Raw genomic sequence first — 10745 nt, forward strand, 5'->3', positions numbered from 1 at the left:
CAATGGGCAATGTATCCATCCACATTTCTGAGCAGGTAGTGCGTTGGGAAACAAGTTGCGAGGTAAAAAAGAGTCGTTTGTTTCGCTCCGTCCCCCTTTTACTCCCGAGAGTAGACGGAACCGGCGCTGCGGGTCGGGGAGATAGGAGATGGTAGATGGAAGGAGTTCGAGTTATATGTGGAGTGCCCGGGGCGAGACTTCTGCTGCTGACTCTAGCTGTACCAGTAACTAGTACACTGTACCGAGTACTGGCTGTGGATACTGTAGGCACGCGGACCACAATGCGGGCGGCCGCAGCCAGATCTGCAATCTACAAGGATCTGATAAGTACCCCGATGCAGGTTGCCTTCGAAACAAAACGATACAAGCTCCGTGTCAATCCTTGTTGACTAAAAAGGTAACTGTTTCATTAACAGTTCAGAAAAATGACATGTGACGATAGGATAAAATAATCGTATTGTAATAAATCATTTTAAAAATATGTTCTTGATATACACGATTCCGACGCTTCGCCGACGCATAAAAGTCGAGTAGTAATTAAATAATAATATTTAATAAAATAATATTTATATTTATTTTGTTGACAATCGCCTTTTAGACGTTTTTTTTTTAAATAATATAAAATAATATATATTATGATGTATAATATAACTATTAATAAATCGCCCGTCTAATTCATTAGTGAGAAACGTCTAAAAAAACGATATTGAACGAGTGTAGTGGTTAACGCGTCGCCAACCTTGCCAATGCTTGAAGTCCCAAGTCGATTCCTGACAGACTCAGCGCAAAATATTTTTTTTAAAAGTTAATTTCAATATAATATTTCACTGTCACTGGACTGACGCTCCTGAAGAGTGGATAAGATTAATCATCTTCCCTTCATGTGACAGATAAACTAAATACGCTGCGTTTGGTGCACCAATGCAGTGCCCTATGCACCACTTGGTGCAGAAAGGGAAATAATGTTATATCGATACCAAAAACATGTGATTTTGCTTAGGACATTTAAAAAACATCTTTAAATGTCCTAATAATGTGACCAATTACTAAACATTTCAATAGATTGAATTTCTTTACTGATATTTCTTGGTGAAATTGCATTTTAAGTTATTATAAAATAAGAAAAAAAAAATGTATTTATTTAGTTATTTCCACATAAAAGTTTAGAATTTAGTTTACACTCCCCATGTTTCCCAAATTCTCACACTTTACACTTGTTTAAACAGAGGTATGATTTTTTTTAATTTTTAAAAAAATATTTGTTGAAAGAAAACATAAAACACAACTGCCATTATAACAAAAAATACAGTATTTACAAATAAACCAAAATTATAGGCCAATTATAGTTTTGTATACATGTATAACTAAATACAATGCCAAAAAATAAGAAAAAAAAGCGCACCCGTGAATAGCCACTCCGTACCATTCCACACATAAAAAAATAAAACATTACAATAATAATGAAATAGTGAACATATGATATGAAAAAGTATTTTGTTTACTCGGTCTTAAAAAATCTTTTCGCCAGCGGATTCATACGGAGTAATCCCAGATCAGCCTTCCCTCCTTTCTTCTTTCAAACAAGAGAAAATAAATATAATACGAAAGTACAAAAAAAACCTTTTTTTTTAAATAGGTACAGTTAGATTGAATTATAAGTGTTATTTTCAATTAAGGTTCTAGCATTTTTTTTTCAGAAAAAAAAATTCTTAAAATAATATAGGATTCTGGGAAAAGATGCATTCTTATTATTATTTGTGCTTGAAATATCAACATAAAACAATTCTTGCAGCCGAGTTGTACGTTGAGAGATACGAATTTTAATTTTCTCAAGCAGTTGTGGGCAATCTAAGTTGTTATTGGCTATTTTGTAAAGGAAGACAGATTTTATGTATTAATGGAAATAAACGAGTTTTAATGAAATTAATTTAGGTGTTATATAATAATAACAACTAGAATTTAAACAAGGGTTAATTTAGGAATTTACGGGACTTATGGCTCGTTATTGACTACTTGGCTGAGCAAATGTTGATTAAATACATAATATTCGGGCACAAATCAAAACTGTTAGATTTTTAGAGATTATTTAAAAATGTATGTAATTTCTCATCATCTCAAATTTGTATAAATTACATCCTTATTATTCCCTTCGCTATACTCCTTAGTCCTAACGCTCCACGGCTCCACTTTACCTCCGTGAAAAATGTCAACGTTTATCAGACGGATTTACTCGTTTACATTCAAAGCACCCTCCTAATCCCTATCCATTCCTTCTTCTTTACAAGCTCATATATTATAGTCCATGCGGCTCGACTGTGGAATGCATGTCTGTTTAAATTGAGTCTGAAGAAAGATTTCCAACCTCTTCCCTAATCGAGATTGATAAATAAAAAATCTATGATAATGTAGATTTTTAATAATTTATTTACACCTCTTCTTCTTTTATTTTATACCTAATAGTAAGTAATTAGGTACTGGATTTTTAATATAAAATAGCGGTGCCAGTGTATTTATACGATTAACAATATTTTTGCTAGTTGTATTTTAGTATCTGAACTGTGTATTTTGCTCTTTCCCAGTCAGTGGCAACCTATGGTATAATGGGCTGGGGAGGTTGCACAGCGTCTATCATGAACCCCCTAATAAATGTACAAAAAATAATTCTAAGAATGATGCTACGTTGTCCCCCCACTTTCCCATCTAAGACATTGTCCCAATTCATGAAGGTACTGGACATTAAATATTTTTTTAAAAAAAGAGTTACCAGAGTAGATCCCAGCAAAATGCTATTACGAGGTTTTCCTTTAATTTAAATTATTTCATTCCAAAAACACGTACGATATTTTCTAAGGGAATTTCTCTTTTGTGGCCCCAAGAGTGTTCAATGTCCTGGATGAACATATTAAGTTCTCCAAAACGGAAGCCATTTTCAGGAGTGGCAAGTCTAGATTTTGTCTAAGGGAAGAGACCATTGCAGGAAACTGCTGCGAGATATTGCGTAGATTTATATACTATCAAGCGTGTTGTCTGGATGCCCTTTAAAATATATGTATGTTTATGTAATAATATTTCTTTTTTATTTTTGCTATTATTTAATTATGTACGTGCTTCCACTTTCCATTATGTTGTATCCCAACTCTACACAGAATCCTTGGCTTCATAGAGTTTGGGATACGTTATTATTGAATTTTTTTTATATATTTGTATGAAAGAATAAATTAATAAACTGAGAAAGCCTTATTTTTTGGGCTTTTCAGAGGAAATTTCCGTTTGGGAATAAGCCCGTCAATGTACAAAAAGTAAAATAATGGAAAAAGTGTGTTTAGGCAAGTTATAAATCATAGTTACATAAGATTTTGTTAGGCTTGGTTATATTACCCCGTTAGTAGTGGTTAGACAGTGGACCGTTACACATTCAAATATGTTTTCTTTCTTATTTAATATGAATGATGAAATAATCACCTCGCAAGCGTTATAAATTATATTACTTTGTATGGAAAAAAGAGGACCAATGCCACCTGTATCTGATTATCTGATATAACGGGAGTGAAGAATTTATTTTCTGCGGTTATGTGGCACTGCTAATACTCACGAAATATACATATTTACTGCGTTCTTCGATGTTGCGTTTCTGTATTTATAATTAATATCGATACTCTGGAACGCGCGTTATAACAATTTGTCAAAATTTAATATTCGCACCTGAACATAAGAGTGTTTACACAAAATAAATATTAATTTATCCATTTTAAACATATTTCGACTTTCTGACCTTTTCCCTATATTTTTTGTAATATGCATGCTGTGGGCAGCAATTGTTGTAAAGGATCCGGTCCAGAGGTCCAACAACGTTTTATAATATTGTGTTAAAAATCTATAATATTAATTTTAGATTGTAGAGATGCCATTTCGCTCTATTACATAGAACAAAAGCGTTGCAATTTTTCGGTTTGGTTTTGGTTTAACAACAAACGTGTAACGGACGGTTTTGTAGCTGAGCTTGCGATTCTGGGTACCTACGGCCCATTGCTTTGCAGTAAACTATAGCTGACTTCGTGATTGATAATTTTAGAATGATTTTTGTCCATGTTAGCGGCTCTATAATGGTAGCGCGTTATTACTCTGAGATAAAAACGCATCTTGTATAGGTATCTAGATTTCATAAACCTAAATAATCTGCCTTCAAAAATAAAACTCTCCGTGCTTTCAATACTATTGCGCAATTTACACATTCTTGTTATCGAGTTGATTCATTTTTATGTATTTCGCCATAACATGTTTGAATTAAATGTGTAAATTGGATTAACAGATGTCATTTTTTATCATATCGTATCACGTGTGAAGTAAATAAAGCCCTACAAGACGTAAGACGGATATACTAATTCACCTGCCGGGGTTAAAAAAATATTGGCGCGTGGCAAACGCAGTTACAGCATTTTCCGTATTTAAAATGTGAAGCAGATGCTAACCGAGAAAGCTGAGAAATATTTGGGGTATAGGTTTGGTAGTCCTTCATATCTTCCTATCATATTTCATGACTAGAATGGCACTACACAAAATAAACTGTGAATATATTGAAATATAATACATTTTTCTTCTTTGTGTGTCATATTGCCTTGGTGGAGGCTATACTAAGATATGGTATCAAAGCATGGGGTCACTCAACAATCACAAACATAAAAATGATACAGAGTTTACAGTGTTCCATCGTTAAAAAAATAGTCTCTTTAATATAATTATAAAAAAATAGATATTTACACAATAAGGAGTAACAAATGCGTACTATATAAATCTATAAAGGCGCTGCCAGTTCGAGGAATTCTGTGGCTCTGTATCATTTTGGAACCAAGAAAAAGTGATAAATTCAAAAATTTATTGGAACATGGTTATTACACAAGATTCACACAAAATTAAGGTTTAGTGATTCCAAAGACAAGCAACAAATATGGGACAAGAACTCTAAAATATGTGGTTCCAGTTATGTACAATTTGTTACCAAACAATCATAGAAATAGCACTACCAAAAGTGACAAGGGCAATTAATAAAATTGAATATTTGTAAATATAGATATATATAAAATAGAATTTATAACTATGTAATATTCTCATGGATGTTTATGTTTGCATATGTATGTTCATATGTATGTATGTGTATATATGTGTATATATGTATGTATGGATATGTATGTGTGCATGTACGGGTATATATATGTATGGATATGGATGAGGATGTGATATAGATATAGACTTTGATATAGATATAGATATAGATATAGATATAGATATAGATATAGATATAGATATAGATATAGATATAGATATAGATATAGATATAGATATAGATATAGATATAGATATAGATATAGATATAGATATAGATATAGATATAGATATAGATATAGATATAGATATAGATATAGATAGGCACATAGATATAGATATAGATATAGATATAGATATAGATATAGATATAGATATAGATATAGATATAGATATAGATATAGATATAGATATAGATATAGATATAGATATAGATATAGATATAGATATAGATATAGATATAGATATAGATATAGATATAGATATAGATATAGATAGATAGATATAGATATGGATATGTTAATAAATAATGTTTTTAATAAAATGCTTTGTGCCTATTAAATATGTACACACTTCTGTTTTAAATTTTGGTACTCCGGTTCCGGTCATATTAGATGCGAAAAGTGAATTATGAAATTATGTATATTTTTAATTTTTAAAAATGGTTGCTGGTTATGTATGGAAAAATATGAATTATTTCAATATTTAATAAATAATGTTTAATAAATAATCAATATTTAATAAATAATGTTTTTAATAAAATGCTTTGTGCCTATTAAATATGTACACACTTCTGTTTTAAATTTTGGTACTCCGGTTCCGGTCATATTAGATGCGAAAAGTGAATTATGAAATTATGTATATTTTTAATTTTTAAAAATGGTTGCTGGTTATGTATGGAAAAATATGAATTATTTCAATATTTTTGTAAGGGGTTATTTACAAAGAGAATATTTGTTTACATGTATAAATATCAACTTTTTACTTTGTTTTATTTGTTTTGAGTATTTTTTGATAATAGGGGAGAAGTGTTTACAAGAGTAACCCTTGAATACATTTTAAATAAATACAAAATAGTACAATAAATTTCAATCCGCCCTAGTTTTATCGTGCCGTTTGGATTTGGACTATTCGTGTTAATTCGCCCTACGTGTTTAATAAATACACACTTGTACACTTCGAAAATGTTTATAGATAGAGCAAATGACTATGTATGCGTGGCCTCAACTTAAAATAATTTACCTATACTTAACCTATCTACTAACTACGCATCCCGTATGGTGACACGGAATACGGACACAATCGTTGCAAACGAATGAACTAAATGAGCTAGAGGTATAAAAGATACGATTGATATAAAATATACGAATGATACAAAAGATACGAAGATCCGAATGACACGAAGATCCATTTAGTTCAGCGCTCCTTTCGTTCGCGAACTAACTGACCGAGTTGAAAGAAACATTTCTCTAGTTCAATGTTTCCGGCCTTACGGGTCGTTCCGAACTACACATCGCACCTTCGGTGCAACAAAGTCACCATTCAGGACACTTTTTTTGTTACGTTTTATTAGCATTTTTTAAACAATTCAAAATGAGCTTTTTACGTGAAACTATAGCAAAAACAATAAACAATAAATTTTATAAATATTTAAAACCTACTGCAAATAGTAATCTAGTAATAAGGCAATAAATGCGAAAAAATACTTAAGAGTCCTCTCCTTTAAAATTTAAAAAATGAGCAGTTGTGACTTTGTTGCACCAAAGGTGCGACATGTCTACTCGACGGGTAAAGAAAAATAAATTGGAATATAAATTAATTTGCCTTGTGGCCTACCGGCTAGCGCTTCCTAATGTGAAGCAGATACTAACCGAGAAAGCTGAATTATATTTGGGGATACAGGTTATGTAGTCCTTCATATCTTTTTATCATAATCCATGCATTCCTCTATACATCATTGGATGCAGATAAGGGGAAAATGGAGATAATGATTCAATACGACATAATCCACCTAAACAATGAGTGTAATGAATACATATCCGTAGACTTAAAAGATTGTTTTAAACGATATGCTGATTCCAATAAAAAAAATAACCACTCTAAACGTAAATATCAGATCACTTAAAAATAATTTTGATGAATTAAATATACATGTATATAAGTATAATAAGCGAATAGATGTTATCGTTTTTACGATCCTCAGAAAAGAGTTCTCAAGATAATGATTGAAAATGAAGAAATCAAAAAGATTAGCAAAGAAATTGACACAATCCTAAAGCACTGTGGGATACTTCCGGTGAAGCAACTTTACCTCTTTAAACTAATAATAGAGCATTTTGACGAGGAAAAAACCCTGCTCAGTCACCAAAATGAAACAAGATCGATAACAGCCATGAAACTGGTAGAGCCTAGAGCACAACTTCTATGGAAGCAGGACGACAGAATACATTGTACCAAAGCTATTAATAAGCTTCCTGCCGACGCCGACGTAAAGAACTCTACCAGTTTGCAGCAAAGAAGCAAACGATTGAAGGATTTCCTCATCAAGAATCAAAACTTCAAGGTGAAAAGTTGTGTTTATCCAGTCCAAATATATTTGTGTTGTTTAATTTGTACAGAGGTTTTTTCAATTTTTTTATTTGTTGCGAATTGATAATCATCTATCACAAATGATTATTTATATTTTGTGATAATTAACTATTAGTTTTTATTTTTATTAGAAACGCGCCGATAAACTTTTATTTATTATTAGTTTGGCGCGATCTACATTTTGTTTACTTCTGTACATTAATTTGAATACATAATAAATAATAAAAAATACGCACAATATTTTGTCATCATTCCTATTTCCGCACCTAGTGGTGCATAGGATGCTCTATTGGTAAACACAAAGCAGAGTATTTCGATCATCAATTAAATTAAAGAATGGTGACCAGTCCTAACTTTCAAGTGCCAGTCGAGGAACAATGAAATACAGAATTTATACAAACTTTAAAATCTATGTTTTATATCCATTTGCCAGGAATCTAACCCAGGACCTCAATAATAGAAGCCAACGCCAACCACTGCACAACGAGGCAGACTTATCTCCACTCGATTTCCCTATTAAGGAGTTTTACCTGAGAGCAGCCGTCGAGTCGAAAAAACACTCGTCCGGGGTTTTGATTATACTATTCACACAGGATTATACATGTATTCTTCATCTACCCGAACACAGACAAACAAACAAATAAAACACCGAACTTCCGCATTGGTGTGGTGTTAAAAAAACATACAATTAAATTCTAAATTTAACGCATTAATGAACCAAGACGCAAGCTTCACGTGCATGGGTTACGAAGAACAAAAATAGACATTACTTGAATGTTTTAAAAATTCACAAATGAACTACAGTTTTAGTATAAGATTTCTATTTATATTTTTAAATAATGTTTTTGTACAAAATTGAGGTGGTACATTTTTTTGTTTCCAACGCCTAGACTAGACTATAGACTAACAAAATGCTATGCAAATTGCCTTAAATTAGGCGTCAGCAATAGAAAAATATTTTTATTTTTTTAAAACACGTAGGTACTTTCTAACCAGAAGGTACACTATATTTTTTTTTGTACTATGTACTTTCATATTTCCTTTCTCTACGATGTTCTGCGTCTCTGTTGTAACTACTATCAATATTGATAAACTCTAGAATGTAAAACCTAGTACTTTGGAAAAACACACTGAAAATATTGTTGATACCAAATTAATGTAATATATTGTAGCTAAGGAAAAGCATACAAATTTGAAAATATTTTCAGACATTACTTAGTGGAGTGAAATTTAGTTGTAGTCCTTCAACTTCACACAAATCAAAAGCTGAAATTGTTATTAGGTAATTTATTTTTATTTTATTTAACACTTTATATACTCATACGGGCGGACATATTGCCTATAGGCAATTTCTTCCTACCCACTCAAACCGTTCTGTTAATATATAATTAATATTCTCTGAAAATTTATAGGTTTTAAATTTTGGTAGATGTCTGAATCAAGGTTGCTCTGTATGAGCTGTTATAGAATGGCTTATGGAGGGGAGGAGACGGTTCTGGTTTGCCCAATCGAATTTGATTTCCCTTATCTTCTAACAAGCTAATGAACTAACATACCCTATCACCGTCAGGTAGAGACAGTTAGATCGATGGTGACGGACAAATCGACTATATACTACACTGACGTGCACTAACAGTAATAGGCATTGAAACCAGTAAATATAAAATACACAAATATGCATTGTTTTAAAGTTATTATCGGATCATCAAAGTTGGTTTTTGCAATGTGAGGATCTAAAAAAATAATCTAGAACGGATCCGGGTAAGTGGAGGGGGCTTTCGATGCAATATTTCTCTGTCCCTGGACTAGCGCCTGAAGCGTAAGACTGATCACCTTTCTGTAATTTAATGTTATAACCTTTCCGTAACAGATTATTGAGAACATTGAAGTATCATAAATAGACGCGTTATTTGAAAGAAAGACAGATCAAATTACGATATACCCATATGAAAATATTTATGTTAGAAATAGACGCAAGGAAAGCAATTACCTAAGAACAATGCAGTGCCCTATGCACCACCCTAATAAGGATTTGATGAATATTTTTTTTTTTACATAAAAAATCACGTATTTTAATATTTACGTAATTATTATATATAAATAGCATGTAGAGGTACCTAGGTATATATGTGATTTAATATTTTAAATATCTTGGTACCTATCTAAATACCAAATACAACTCGGTGAATCTTGATTTAAACCAGTTTATTTGCAGTGACCAAGTAGTGACACTTATACAATAAAGTTATCAGCTGTAGTGAACCAAAACATTTCGCTCTGACGTCAAATATTTTTTTTAAGATATTGACTTCGTTACACCAGGGCGAATTTAATAATAGGTACGGGCAAATCAAATGAAGCATCTATAAACAATTTTAAGGAATAAGTATTTTGAAATGTGTTGCATTTTTTACGTTTCCTCAATACAATATTTTTACAAGTAAAGAAAAGTCTATAGAATAGTAAATAAAGTTGACGGAACCTACCATAATTTAACCGCGATTATTTTTATTTATCTACAAACCAAACATTTATCAAACTATCTCCACTAACTGTCAATCAAAACATTACAGAATTTTATTTAAAATCATTTATTTATTTATTTTATTTTTATACAATTTTTACTTTTTTTTACATTACAGATAATGTTCCCCTACTAGGGTATCCCGTAACCAATAACAAGGGTCACAAAAGAAGCCGCCACACTCAATAACTCCATACTGCTCATTGAAATAATTACATTGTAATCATTGATAAATGCCAGATTAAGATGTTATTTTTTTCTGATTTTATAAAAATATGTTTATAGAAACACCCCCTTCCTCTATTGACCATGTCTTACCAAAAAGTCATCAACTTTTTTTAATAAACTAGAAAACATAGCCAATTTTATTAAAACATATTTTTACCTATCGTATTATCATCGCTATGATCGAGTTTTGTAATTACTCCGCCCGTGACGTCATAATTAGTTCTTGACGGTGAATTCTGACGTTTGAAAGCCGTAGCGTATAAATACACTTAACGATGAAAAAAATATGGATACCGGAAACCAG

Source organism: Micrasema longulum, unplaced genomic scaffold, assembly GCF_059751315.1.
Source record: "Micrasema longulum isolate JH-2025_06_02 unplaced genomic scaffold, ASM5975131v1 h1tg000402l, whole genome shotgun sequence".
NCBI lineage: Eukaryota > Metazoa > Arthropoda > Insecta > Trichoptera > Brachycentridae > Micrasema > Micrasema longulum.